Source organism: Lichenostomus cassidix, chromosome 8, assembly GCF_008360975.1.
Source record: "Lichenostomus cassidix isolate B80296 chromosome 8, HeHo_3.0, whole genome shotgun sequence".
Taxonomy (NCBI): domain Eukaryota; kingdom Metazoa; phylum Chordata; class Aves; order Passeriformes; family Meliphagidae; genus Lichenostomus; species Lichenostomus cassidix.
Genome location: NC_139489.1, coordinates 21,218,965 through 21,233,886, shown reverse-complemented (window position 1 = coordinate 21,233,886; position 14,922 = coordinate 21,218,965). Strand labels below are relative to the sequence as shown.

Here is a 14,922-nt window from a genome sequence, read left to right as displayed (position 1 = left end):
GCAGCCCCCATTCCCTGTTCCCACACCCTGCTGGCAGGGAGGAGGTAGAGAAATCAGGAATGAAGGGAATAAGGAAGGAGTGAGGGAAAGCTGTTTTAAGATTTCTTCTTATCCTACTTCAGTTTGATTGGTAACAACTTAATTTCCCCAAGTCTTGTCTGTGGTGCCTGTGACAATGCTCACTGCTGAGTGGTCTCTCCCTGTCCTATCTTGATCCAGGAGACTTGTTACATTTTTTCTGCCCTGCCCAGCTGAGGAGGGGAGTGACTGAGTGGCTCTGGTGGGGGCCTGGTGCCCAGAGAGAGTCTACCCGCTGCATATATGTCTCTGACCACTTAAAAAGAATTTGCTATTTTTGTCTCAGCTAGATGGCCAGTATCTGGGTAATCTTTCCTCTAGTATTCTTTCTAGACAACATTTGTCATGAGTGACTGTTTCTGGTGTCAATGTCAGGCTCGCAGAACCTCATGATCCCATGGCTACCCTTTCAGGTGGACCCACAAATCATGGTGTGACAGAATAAATTTTTATTTTGCTGCAGGATACAGTTTTATGCTGGGTCTACCCTGCCCATCTCACGGAAGCTTTCTTCAAACAAAATGCCTTTGCTGTTCATGGTGTTTTGACCTTGAACTGCTTTGAGCACAGCAAGAATAAGCAGCAGCTGGAGAAGGAGGCAAAAAGTAGGCAGAGAAAGGTCTGCACTAAGCTCTCTCAAGCAGCATGGGCTGCCCAAAATGGAGGAGAGCCCTCACCCGCCTATGAGCAAGGAAGGCAAAAGTACATGGTCTTTGACAGAGGTAAAAACTTTTGACTATTGCCATTAACTTTACATCATTTGCTGATTGACCTTGTGGCTGTTGATTGTTAGCCTGTGGACCTTAGCTCCAGGATGTATCCCTCATTCAGAGACAGCAGCTCTCAAGCAGCTGTGCCAGCCTTTGCAACACTCACCTCTGCTGCAGGCACAGGCAGTCCAGGAGAGGACTGGCAGGACACTCAACCCCTGTTTCTGGGCAAAAAGGGGTCAGCAGGCAACATCTAAGCCAGGCAGGGTCAGGAGGTGAGGCAGGATCAAGTCAAAGACTAGGAAAGCTTATGCAGGCTGGCTGTGGAGCAAGCACCATGCTTGATGTTTCCAGTGTGGATTTAGAATATCCCAAGGCTCTGGACTCAAAAGTGTTTTAAAGCGATTGCATCATATATCCCTTCTAGTACTTTATGAAGCTATTTATAATAGTTGAATGCCAGGAGTTTGGGATTTAAAAAAGAAAAAAAAAACCACCAAAAAACCGCCCAAAGCAATTCTAGAAGTAGCCTTTCTTTTCTTCAGTCTTGTGGTTTTGTGTCAAATGGATAACACGGAGTAGCCATATTACTATTTCAAACTGGCATGTTCTATTGAAAATGAGTCAGGAGCTACCCTGTAATATCTCCTGAATCCAACAGAGCTAATGCAGATTTACACTGACATTACTGAGACAAGAAATTGGCCATTTTAGGACATCAATGATTTCTGAGCAAAGGGATATGTTATATCTCCAATAAGGCTCATAACCCCTCATTGATGAAATTTATGAAACTTGAAGAGAAAACAGACTGCTGATCAACAACTTTATTCTTTGCAGTCTGTGCAAGCTAGTGGTACATAGCTTTTATATTTAATAACAAAATACCTGCCTGGAGCACCTTTTACACTTTAGCTTGTATGAGCATTGTGTCATAGTATTTTATTCCAATTTATATCAGATTACTGTCTGCATACATGAAGAGTTTCTACAATACTTAGTAAAGCTCTGAGTCTCTAAAACTAGATTTTTGAGTTCTGATGTAGGGCATTCTCTGCAATAACTTTCCATCACTGCATCCAACATTCTTTGTCTCCTTTGAAAATCATGGCTGATTATAAGTCTAATGCAACAGCTTTTTGGGATCATATGATTGATATGTTTTCTAGACAGATGATGAGCATTAGATGCAGAAACATTTTTGAAGTGCTCAAAAGATTTGGAATTAATACTTTTTAAAATCACAGTAGGACAGAGCTGCTGGGCAATGCAGATTCTCTACATAATTAAGAATTGGTGTAACTCAAAAGATTGATCACACCCCTCAAAAAAAACCATCCAAAAAACCCCATAGGCATGTTTTCAGGAGGTGAAATCATTTTCATTGATCAGAAAGTACTCTGAAAACTTTTAACAACTCACTAGGCCCATAGACTATTGCACAATGTAATTTTTTTTTGCTGTTTAATATCAGAAGTGAGCTCCTCTTGTGAAAAAGCTCATTTGTTAGCTCACATTAACTGGCCACTCTGTGCACAGCTGCTCCTAGCGAGACCAGGTGGAGCATAGGTAGAGATATGGCAGCTAAATGGGAGCATGGGAGATATTAAGCTTTGTAATTGTCTTTAAAATATACAAAAATATCTTGTGGTCAGTCAAGGGCTGACTGCGTGACAGCTCCAGCCTGGGGAGGCATGTCAGAGTATGGATCCTCATCCACAGCCATGCCATGAGCGTGGCATGGAGGGCAATGCCTGGGAGAGCCACCCCAGTTCTCACTGGGAGCACCTGCTGTGGCTCACGGAGAGACCCAGCCCTCCAAACCTTGTGTTCGTGCAAAGAACCTGAACCAGCTTTAGCTGAGGTTTGCAACATGGCATGGCCTGGGGGGCAAGGCTGCCTGGGCTGAGGGGCTGCACCTGGACATGAGTGGCTACATCGGGACGTGAGGGACTGCACAGGGACATGCAGGGCCACATCGGGACATGAGGAGCTGCACCTGGGTCATGAGGGGCTGCATCGGGACGTGAGGGGTGACACCTGGGTCATGAGGGGCCGCACCAAGACATGAGGGGCTTCATCAGGAGCTGAGAGGCTGCACCTGGGATGTGAGGGGCTACACCTGTTCATGAGGGGCTGTATCGGGACGTGAGGGACTACATGGGGACATGAGGGGTGGCATGGGGACCACAGAGGATACATTGGGACCTGAGTGGCTGCACCTGAGATCTCAGGGACTACATCAGGACCTGAGGGGCTACATCGGGAGCTGAGGGGTCACTCCTGGGATCCGAGGGGCTGCATCGGGACCCTAAGGGCTTTCCCTGGGGTCCTGAGGGGCTGCATGGGGACCTGAGGGGCACTATCAGGACCTGAGTGACTGCACCTGGGCCATGAGGGGCACTATCAGGACCTGAGTGACTGCACCTGGGCCACGAGGGGCTGCAGCGGGGCCCAGTCCACCCTCAGGTTGAGGCAGAAGCTCTACAGGAGCAATCTTGGCCAGCAGCAAGCTCTCTGGGGAAAGTGTCTAGGCAGTGAAGAGCTGGTGCACTCAGGTAAGGTGCTCATTTCTCTTTACCTCCCTCACGTTCCTGCCCTGCTGCTGGAGTATCTGTGTGGGTGCTGGGGGCAGGGGAGGGAAGGGGAATGTTTCCTTTCGTCTGGAAGTGACTTGGAGCCTGAAGTTTTAAAGGCTCTGGATTCACATTCAGATAACTTTGTTGCTCTGTGTGCTCTGGAGAACCTCCCGGGTGAGCTGTCTCTGCTCTCTTGCCCTTGGGCTCTGCTCTTCACCCGACTGCCCTTGCAGTTTGGGGACACTGTGGCTACACACACGTGTATGACACAGAGGGGAAGCTTGGATTTTTAAACGGTGTGGACAGGGAAATTAGGGAAAGGTTTTGTCAAAGCAAATTGTAGGGTGAGGTGATTCCTGAAAAGTGCTCATGAGGGAAGTTTGAGTGGTGCCCTTGTCTCCTGTATGTGCTCTTGGTACCCCTGATTGTCTCACAAGGATTTGTTTTTCTGGTGCTGTCACAGATCATGAGCTCAGGTAAGGTATTCTAAACTGGGCTCAGAAAAGTAGGTGAAGGTGTTTAACACTTTTCAAGGAGGAGAAATCTTGAGTGGCGTATCTTTCCTTCTGGAAGATGTATACTTTTGATAATCCAATCATATATGCAGTTTTCCTTGATACTGGGAAGAGTTTTCCTTTTTTAATTTTTTTTTTAAATTGTTTTTATTTTCCTTACCAGTTCTACTTGAATTCAAAAATTTTTATCACTTACTTCTGTAGCATGGAGAAAGAAAGACAATGTGAATGTGCAATTACTTTACGTCAGAGCTGCACCTGAAACCAGTTATTAGCAGTTCCTTGGATTAAGGGTGGTGGGGAGGGGAAAGAAAGTTTATTCTAATTTGTGAAGATAAAGTCTATCCATGGAATTTTTGTACGCTGAGGCTAAGGTCAAAATAAAGTTAAGAACCTGGACTTGAAATGATCAAAAGCTTAAATTGGTGGTGTTTATTAATATCTTATTATTTTCCCAGGAATATCACTTTCTCTTGATAGAGGAATTCAGTTATAAAAAGAATTAGAGAAGTAAAAGTAACATAGTATTTTACTGGGATAGACGGGGAACTTTGAGTTTGAGAAAACTGCAATAATTTATGTTCTTGGCCATCAAACAGTGTGTGTATGCTATGGGAACAAATGAAAACCAGCATATGAAATAGCCGTTCAAAAAAAGCCTTGTTCTGTGTAATACGTAGGACAAAAAACCTGTGTGTGTTAAATCTGTGGCTCTTTCATATAGAACTGGAACAAAGTATATGTTCTTGGGAATCGACTTCTTTTATTTAGTGCTGAGGCCAGCTTGGCAGTTGTGGCTTTAGACGGATTTTTAAAGACCCGAATGCAAAACAAAAAAATTCTTTTTCTTCTTAGTAGAAGCTGGTACCTGAAGGAGAGACAGAAAAGGGTTCTGAAAATATAGGGGACAGGGATAATAAATTCCAAATATCCAACTATAATATCTGTGTATTTGTGAAAGCATATTTTTGGGACAGAAAGGGCTCTGTTTCCTCCACTCTTAGTTTTCCTTCAACTAGAAACTGATTATAAACACAAACATGCATTATCAGCAATGCAGATGAAATTATATGCACTCAGTTTGTGTCAGCAGGCATGCCCCTTCTAGTAAATGAGGGTCAAAAAACTATAACCAGGAAGTTGAACCAATGTATCATCACATACAAAAGTAACCCAAACTTGAAATACCAATTAAATGTCACATATTGTTTTTTGCTATAAAGGAAAGCAATATATTTTGTTAATTTCAGATAATATCAATTACAAGATAGCAAATGTGAATGAATGTGTATTCAACAATGTAGCTCTTGTTATATCTGTTTTTAAGTTGCCTATTTCAGTATATAAATTGGAAATATCTTTACAGATTCCTAAGCTACAGATTATTCTCAGACTTGGCCCTAGGTGATACTTTAACTGAACTATTTGTAGTAAGCCTAAGCATATGATGTGTTTATAAGCATATGATCTATTTTGTGTTTTCTTTAGGTCTTTCTGCTTGCATTAGTAATGTGCTAGGGTTCTCACCCCATTATATCACACTTATTTTGCCTTTAATACCAGGAACAAAGAAAATGGGAAGCTGTGTAACCTGAACAATGTCACAGAGTTTGGGCTGTGTGACTAGAATAGTGTAATTGTAGCCCCTGTAAAGCCAACAGAGCAGTGCCTGTCCTGGGGTTGAGAAACCCCTTTGGAAAAAAAGGAGGTCAAGCTGTACAATAACTCAGAGAGCATAGCTTCCCTGAAAAAATTTCAACTTCAATTTGGATTCTTTAATGCTTCATTGGGATTATTTCTTTTAAGCATGGATGCAACCATAATTTTTACAGTTTGATGGAATTACTGTGGCTAGATGAAATACAATAAGTTTGGGAGTTGTTTTCCATGTTGAGTATCCACCAATTGTAAAATTCTCATGACACAATCAGGGTTGATTAGCTGGTTGATTAGTTATCTGCTGAAGGAGCATGTAAACATCTGGGCAAACAGGTGGTGCCTCTCCTAAATGCATCTGCAAGAAGTGGAAAGCTGCAGTGACTGTCTGCCCTGCTGAATCCAGACATTTTGACTGGCCGTTGGGATTTTCCTGAAGCTGGTCCTAGCTTCTGACTCAGACAGGACTGTGTCCATGTCTGGTATTGTAACTCTTTAATATGCCACCCATGAGAGCTCCAGAAGTTAAAACTTGAAAGGCTCCTCCTAACAGCTTTCTTAACGTGTAGTGCACTAAATACAACATGATTTAAAGCAGGTATTGGATTCAGAACACGGATGGAAAAGCTCAAGAGACATAAGATCCAGGCTATGTCCCTATGAGGTAAATGGCTACACTGAAATAAAGCATTGTATCACAAGGCTTGTGAATATGCATTTAAAGCAGTCTCCAATTTATATATGTATATTCTGGTAGTATGGGTGCAGCTGTACTCTGCCACAGAGTTTTCTTTATTAATCAGATGTGGTTTTTGAGGGAGACCTAACATTGTGTTCATAAGGACAGCTTTCCTATAAAGCTGACTCTGGGAACTTAGGGCATATGGTTGTTTATTAATAGTGTACTCTGTACTATGTATATAAAGAAAGGTCATCAAAAAGTTCATTTCTGATTTGTAGCTTGAAATGCAGATCTCTGCAAGAGTTTGTTTCAATTCCAAGTATCTGCTCATAAAGATATATGGGTATGCATGCAGTTTAGATATTCTGAGATTAAACTCTCAGAGGCAAAGCTTGGCTGCTTTGTTTATTAATGGGCAAAAGCACTGTCTGAAAATTTTACAATAGAGGAGTAGTTCTAGACAGACAGCAAGGCACCACTGTGGGGGCTGATTGCTCGTTATATTTGTAGATAAGCATAGATGCAATGTGTGAAAGATTGCTTTAAGGGCTGAAGTTTTCTACTATAAGATACAAAGTACCAGTGGCTGTTTCTGAGAGCTGTTGAGAATATAGATTTGGAAGTGGGACCCTATTTTAATAGCTGCCTAAAGATACCAAGTGAGAATTCTCTCTTAAAGACCTTGTTTTGAAGTTGTAACATTTCTTGTTGTGTTAGCAAGGATTTTCTTGATCAGTGCCTAGCTCAGCATGCCTGATGAGGAGCCAGTGAGCCCTTAAATAAAGGTTTATCGGAATGTTGCATAATCTAATATCTGGGGTTTCTAGTAATCAGCAGTATTTTAACTTTTTTTTTTTTAATTTACTTTAAATAATGCCCATTTGAATCCTGGTGGGCAATTTGATAAAGAGCTGGCTTCCCCTTTGACCAGTTTAACCCACCATGTATTTAGATAATACTTGAAAGCTGGGTGATCAGTGTCATATCTGTGTTTTAACAGGGTCATCTTCTGTGCTTGAGAAGTTTTTAGACTTATCAAAAAGTAGTAATTTATTTTTTAACGGGAAGCTTTATGTATCAGTAAATATGATTTGAGACTTGGACTTTAATTTCCATACCCTATTAAATCTAATATGACTGATTAAACTTAAAAATTGAACTTTTTTCCTGAATCTTGCAAGGCATAAAAATTGCTGTAGCTGATGCTCAAACCCCCCCAACTTTACTGTATTTTCTCTTTTCAACTTTGCTTGCCACATGCATTTTTCAGCCCCCTCTGTAGAGAAAGATGGTCCCAAACAATCTTTCTCCACTGATAACACGCCAAAATATTGGCTTAAGAATAGCGTATGGCCCAGTTACTCTGTTTCCTATTTGCTCTTTTGCAAAAAAAATTTTCTATTTGCTCTTTTTTCCATAGGTCTGTTACTTTTTTGGAGTTCACAATAGCATCATCTATGTTATAGAGTTGTGCAGCTTCTGCTTAAAAAGCTTTGGAGACTTTCTAGTCTGGAGTGCAAGCTGCCAGCTTTCTCACCTTCACCTGATGTGGTTTGAGAGCTGACTGGAGGGTAACAAACCCAAAGGTGTTGAGACACTCGTGGTACTACTGATGCCCTGAAACAGTGGCTCTGCCCAGCCCTTTCCTGTTCCATGTGGGAGCTCTGACAGACAGAGCTAAAGGACTCCAGTTAGCAGCATCCTGTATCAGGTCCTTTTCAGGCTCTCTTTCATAAGGTTACTGCTTGCTGTGGTTCCATAGTGATGGTTTTCTTTTCACCCTTGCAAACTCAGTCAGGTGGCCTAAACCACAGATTTATGTCCTTAACTTGCCTGGATGGCCAGGGTGTTTTGGGTGCTGCCTTGCTCAGTCAGGGTGAGCTCTCAAATGATGCAGCTGCTTCAGGTGAAACCAGTGCAGACACTCTCACTCCCACCTGGGATAGCCACTCTTAGAGACTCAGCAATGAATACAATCAGTGTTTTAAAGCTGTTATCACTATGTCAGTTTGGAGAACTTTGCAGCTAATTTAATGACATTATGCATGCTAAACTCTTCATTGCCACCCAGGTTCATGTCTTAACTTCTGTCAGGTTCTGTACATCTTATTTGTAGGATGTGTTAAGAAACTAAGACTGCTTATTTTCTTGTGAAGCATTGTATGTTTTCATTTGCCAAAGAATCTGTACCTAGAATCTCACGTTCATTGGCTCTTTAATCTTAAAAAACCCCAACTAAACTTCACACCTTAAAGAAGTGAACTGTAAGTTACATTAACCAAGATGTAAATTCCAGTCTGGGTTTCTGATGCCAGTTCATGCTCTCTTCTGTCTTCTGCTGTGCAGATTTAGTTGTTCTGTGCTCATATGCATTATTATTTGGCATTTTCATATCAGAAGTATTCAGATAGAATATTGAATTGGGTATTACACAGAAGGAAAAAACAGTTTTTCTAGAAACAGTGATGAAAAGTATTACTGATCTCATTTCAGTTTCCAAATTTAGGGTAACTGTAATAGCTTTGGAATGAGGCTGAATAAGGTGGGTTGTTTTTCCTTTGTAGTGGAGAGCAAGCATGTCATGTCACCAGGTTTCCAGTACCTGAGCAATTTCCAGTACCCGGGTGGAAGAAAACAAATACTGGATCCTTGGAGCTAAAATAATGGATTTCATTTATCTAGTTTTCCTTGATTGTTTTATTACTACTTGGAATTTTTAAAGGTGACTAAGTCATGTATTCACTTTTCACTCCTAAAACTCTTGAAGACCAAGCCCAAATAGTAACTGAACAAATGAACAGTGAGTTTTCTGTGTCTCACACAGACAGCTGAAATTACGCTCCAAAATATTTTTTAATTTGCCACATTTTACTCCATTCTGTATCTAACACAGCTGAACCCAAGTTGCGTGCAAATAGCTTTGTGAGGCATGATTCTATAGTGCTTCTTGTGAATGATAACATCTTAGCTCACTCTCATAAGGACCAACTTTTTAAAACTAGCAAGTACAGAAAACGAATTAATTTTGAGCAAGGTGCAGGTGAATAAAAATGCTCCTCTATATCACTTAGTGCCATGCAGCCTCCCCTTAACCTTGAAGATCTACAGCATCATTAAAAGATGCTATGTTTGATCAGGCTCCTCAGATTTCAAGTAAAGATTCCTCCAGTAAGGGATAGACTTGCTTCTTGGTATGTCTGGAGATTTTTGGGGGAGAGAGAGTTGTAATTAGTGAGGAGAGTGCCTTCTCTTAGTGCCATCATTTATAGTGATATCTTCACCTTTCCTGAAGATTTTTCTTGGACTCTATTATGACTAAATACTGTTTTTGAATGTAGACCAAAAAAACAAATTCTGGTAATGCCTCAGTCTGAAGGAAAGGTGAAAGAGTGCAGGAAATTGTCTGCATGGACATAATTTTCTGCATGGACATAATAAAAAAAACAAACATCTGTTTCCCTTTCCTCAATTATAGCCTTTGGATCCAATGAAATAGCTTGTATAATACAATGTTGAGTTTTTCTAAGTGGGGGCAACAGCAGTCAAGTTCACTGCACTGCAAGGTGTGTAGAGCGAGCAAGAAAGTGATTCAAGTCACTCTGAATTTAGAGTGCAAAGGGTCCTGAAGTGATGGTTTGTCCCCCGCCAGACTTTCTCTTCAGTGGTGTCCACAGAAGAGTAAGATGGATTCTGTCACCAGCCTATCAGTTTGGTGTGTGACCTCTGACAACAGCCAATAAAATCCTAACAAATTCAAAGATGTTCTTCGCAATATAAATACTGCTTAGTAAAAAGCTTTACAGTCCTCCAGTTATATACATGCATCAAAGCACAGATGTTAAATAAAGCCAGACCTTTACAGTTCAGTGATTGAATTAATGCATTTGAAAGAGGAGAGGGGAAAATGGTTTCAGGACAAACCAAACCAGATGGAAGAAGGTGGGGCTTAGCTTTCCTATCCATTCCTTTTGGGTGAACTCAAATACCGAAGTTAATGTTTTAAGAATTATCTTATATTTGCTTAATCTAAAAAGCCATCTCTTTTAATACTGATTAATATGTTCCAAGTGTTTGCTTAAAAATACTGAAGGAAATTAATCTGAGATCTCAATTTCTCCCCTGTCTGTTTTGATTCATTGATGCTGCAGTTTAACTGGAGACCACAAAAGACTTGTTCTACTAAGTAAATGTATTTTATGGTTAATCCATTATTTTATTGAGGGGGGAACAGGACAAGGAAGTGCATTTACACAAAATGCTTGGACTTTATTGCCTGTTTAACTGCTGTTATGTGTTTCTCAAGATAGAGGATGTGAGAGAAGAATGATTTCCAAACCCAAGTTGCACTGAATATCAGGTCTGTCCATATAAAACAATACAAAAATTGAACCTGTCATGCAGCTTTTTAAAAATTTTCTCCAATCCTTCACTGGTGGGAATTGAGTTTTTTTGCTCAGTATTATTTTAAAAAATTTATTGAGATACCAAATTACTTTCTCTTTCCTACATTGTATACAGTAGTACTAGATTTGGGAGCATTAATTTTTTATTTCAAATAGAATTTTTTATGAGAAAAGAGATGTTAAATCTTTCAGATCAGCAGAAATATCCACTGTAATTCTAATTTTGGAGTCTTGGTTATATGATAAAGGCAATATTCACACATACTAGTTGATGGAGCTATTTTGATCCCAGTCATAAAAACCCCCTCCGTAGACTGCTGCTATATATGACTGTTTACCCAGAGCATGATGTGTGTGGACAGTTGGAAAGGTTAGTGCTGTGGTTATGTACTGAATTTTGTAAAGGACTCTGCAAATAGGGATGTAAAAAAGCTGCACAGATTGTTTCGAATAGCCGTGAATACTGTGGTTTTAGCTGAACACATTTATGCCTTTCTAGATGAAAGTAGAACATAAGTTTGCTAGAAGCCAGAAGATTTTTTATGAACTCTAACAGTCTGGGGAAAAAAAGAAGTTGGCTCAAAGAAAAGAGAACTGAGATGAAAAAAATTAACTCCCAGAAAACAGTTTTTGCCACTTGTAAGAAAATCACAAATGCCTTTATTGTTCATGTGTTTCTATGTTTTTGCTAAGTTTTGAGGCAGAAAGTAAAAGCAGTCTTACTGTGAATGTCTTAGGACAAAGAAACTTCAAAATAGTATTTCGAGAGGGTGAATTTTGCCAGGTACTGCTGCGCCTTGTCGAACGCCTCCTGCATGAGGCCAATCTTGTACGTGTGAAAACATCACAAAGTGAAGAGTTGCCATAGGATAAGTATACCTTGTGAACATTTCTTAAAACAAAAGCAATGAGAAAATCTTGATTAACCAAATCAGGGAACTAAAGTTTGACTATTTGTTTTGATATGGCAGTGCAGGCAACTGCATAGTGAGACATGGGCTCAGCAGTTGTGCATGGGCATAGCTGTCTGAGCATGCTGGCAGGAATGGGATGTTCCTCCTCAAAATCTCCACCCAGAGATAAAACATTTCAATAAATAAATAAAGCAATGAAAAGTTTAAGGCTTTTTATCCTGGGTCTGGCTACAAAAGGACTAATACTGATTTTCCAGAATTCACAATGGATTTCACAGACATTATTTTCCTTCAAGAAAGCCAACTCCTTCAATTTGAAAAATACCCACAAGGAGGGGGAGAAAACCTGGTAGTTGTACAAGCAAACTATATTTGTATTTTTATCCTTCTAACTCTCAGAATACTCAGTTGCAATACTAGAAATAGGAAAGCTATATTTTGAAAGTGAGCTAGCAAAGATTCTCCTGTGTGCTACATCACTATATCTTATTCAGAGTGCAGGGGGAGCAGGACAGGAGGCTTTAGCTGTGTGTAAGGGAATAAGGCCAGTGACGGGCCAGATATTGCCAGTCTCTGATCCAGGATAAACCTACCTTTGAGTGGACTCCAGTCCAGCATCTGACCTGCAGAGTCACAGCAAGACAATGGAGCCAGATTCCTGACTTAAAAAATGAGGGGTCCGGAAAAGATGGATAGCTGAGTTCATAGAGCTAATGCTGCAGAGGTAAACCCAGTTGACTGTCATTATGCCATCTTTGTCTAAACCAAGGGGATTAGTGATTGCAAAGGACTGATAGCAAATGTGGTAGTGAGCAGGAAAAGGGGTACAACAGCTGCATGCCATTTTTTGTGTGTCCTTCCATGATCCTTTTTCTGAGACATTTGTTGGCCTGTTTTCCCACTCCTGCAAAATGTCTCGCCTCCTTTTGTGGAAGTGTATTTTTTAATCTTTGCTGAGACACTGTCTGATGCTTCTGTATTCTCTTACAGTTTTTTCTCAAGTTTTCATTTCACACAACCTTTCTAAGCTTTTTCTCACTGGAATCTGTCTATGTAGTGCTCTTTTCTTTTCTGTCCATACTGCAATTCCTTAATCCTGACTGTGCCTCCTGCTCTCCCATTCCTACCTGTCCTAATCTGCACCACCAACCACCTGTGCCATGTGTGTCACACTGCCTGGCTCACTCAAGCACATCCTTGCTGTCCCAAAGCACAGCTGCCTAGGGACCAGCACTGATGCCTGCAGGCCTGACCATGGGACATATCACTTGTTCAATTGCACTGATGGTCTGCAGTGAGAAAGTGGGGCATGTATTTTTGTCTATAAGTTGTTTTTTTTCCCAGTTCTAGTATACTTCTGCTCAAGTAATTTTTCTTTTCTACTGCCAAGTGTCCTGTACTTACAGTGTCAATCATCTGTGAAACTCTAGTTTGCCTTCCAAACTTTTAACTGAAAATATGCCTGAAAGATGTGTTTCCAAGAAAAGATTGAAAAGCATAGTGGAGAATCAATGATGCCTGGACAGAGGAGCAATCTTTTGCATTGTTACAAAGTGGGAACAGCATAAACAGAGTCACAGCATTGTCTGTCTCTTGTCTGATGTTAAATTCCTTGGATTAATATTGGAATAAATGGTCCAACTTTTAACCATCTCCTGAGATGTGAGGAGAGTGAGTAGAACTGTCGATTTGTAAGGAGAAAACTAAAATTTCCAGTACAATGGGATAATAGGTCTTGTAGAAAACAGAGAAGCAGTAACTTCTCTAGTTACTAGTAGGAGAACCTTACTAGTACAATAACTACCTGTATTAGTAAGGTTGTCAGTTATTTGCCCTCAAAATCAAAAGCCATCAAGTGGTGGTGTGTAAACTTCTGTTCAAGACTATTCCATAAGTTCACTAAGAACCTGATCTTGGACTTGAGCATCTTAGCTAGCTTTGCAATTAAGAATTAAACTGGGGAAAGGGAGCTGCAAGTATCTTTGGGAAACATAACACCCTTCCCCCACCTCCCATGGACTAATCTTTGGGATAGTCCTATGCAATTAAACATCAGAAACTTGGTACTGCTGACTTATGTGTTATAAAACTATTTCATTTTACATAATGGTAAAATGAATACATCTCAATATGCTTGTTTTCATATGGTCCCATGAAGATTTAGTACATTTAATTGCCCCAAACGAATATATATTAATATTTTTGTTTTCCTTTAAAGAAAAATCCTAAAAATGGTGAGGTGATGTAATGGTTACAGAGATAGCATAAGAATTGATACTAGTGCTTGTCCCAGTAGGAGAACATTTCACATCTGTTATTTATGATGTGAAGCACCACTGGGGACAGATTCAGTAACTGTGTACATAGTAATACCTTTAATTAGACTAACAGAATAAATATTGCACACAGGCTTTAGGGATCTCATAAAAGCTTTACTCCTGATGGAGAGGAAATCGGTGCAACTGGAGAATGATAACTGTAAATTGGGAAGATCAATATCTCCCAACTTCTTGTGCAGCAAGACTCTTGCAGCACTTTTGGGTAAACTTAAGATTCCTCTATGACCTTTCAGATGAAACCTTCCTGTGAACTTGGAAAGCTTAAGAGTAGAATTTACTTGTCTGTCAAGTGACAAATGTCAGATGACCTTCTGCTATCACTATGCTTATATCAAGATTTAAAAAAAGAAAATCAAATCTCTTATAAGTAGTAGAGAGATCAGGTTATTAGAGCAGAAAAATATCTTTACCTGAGACTGTGCTGCCTCTCTTCTGGACTGCACTGCCTGAGGTACAGAGCTGAAACTCAGGCTAATGAAGGCTTTGAAGTTAAAGTATAACAGCCTCTTTGTTTTCTCTGTTTTCCTTGCCATAAAGAGCACATAACTGCAGTGACAGGATTCAGTGAATAGGCGCTTTACATGGCTGCCCAGTGCAACACCTGCTGGCAGCTGAGTGTGACACCCCTGCAAACCTCTACCTATGGCACAGGAAGGGACACAGAAACTCCTTGTTCAGCCTCATGTTTTATAATAGTCAGAAATACCCGTGTGGTGGGTTGCATTTTCCTCCCTGAAGCCAATTTTTCCATGTGTTTCAGCCAACGCAAGACCTGCACACAGTAAGAATAATTGTCCAGCTCAGGACTTTAGAAGTAATGAAGGCAATGCTACAATTGGATTGTGACATCTTTAGCTTGTGGGGCTGGCTTCAATGTTCTTAAGTGGTCTGCAGGCATGCTTAGGTAGACAGGGTATTTTAATAATCTGTGGCTGTGGATTGTCCCTTACAGCTTGTGTCTATCTTGAAATGAAAAGCAAATGGTTAAGTCTCCAGAAGAAAATACAAAACATGATGTTACAGTTGGACCTTTTTGCACAGTTGTC

At 40.5% G+C, this 14,922-nt stretch overlaps 1 long non-coding RNA gene across 1 annotated transcript in view; it reads left to right on the top strand.

Moving 5' to 3' along the window:
- Positions 1–3,103: 3,103 nt before the first annotated feature.
- LOC146434033 (uncharacterized) overlaps positions 3,104–14,922 on the top strand; it is a 203,911-nt gene continuing 192,092 nt past the window's right edge. The window contains exon 1 of the long non-coding RNA XR_014853809.1: positions 3,104–3,346. This is a non-coding gene — a long non-coding RNA (uncharacterized LOC146434033). The remainder of the gene's footprint in view (positions 3,347–14,922) is intronic.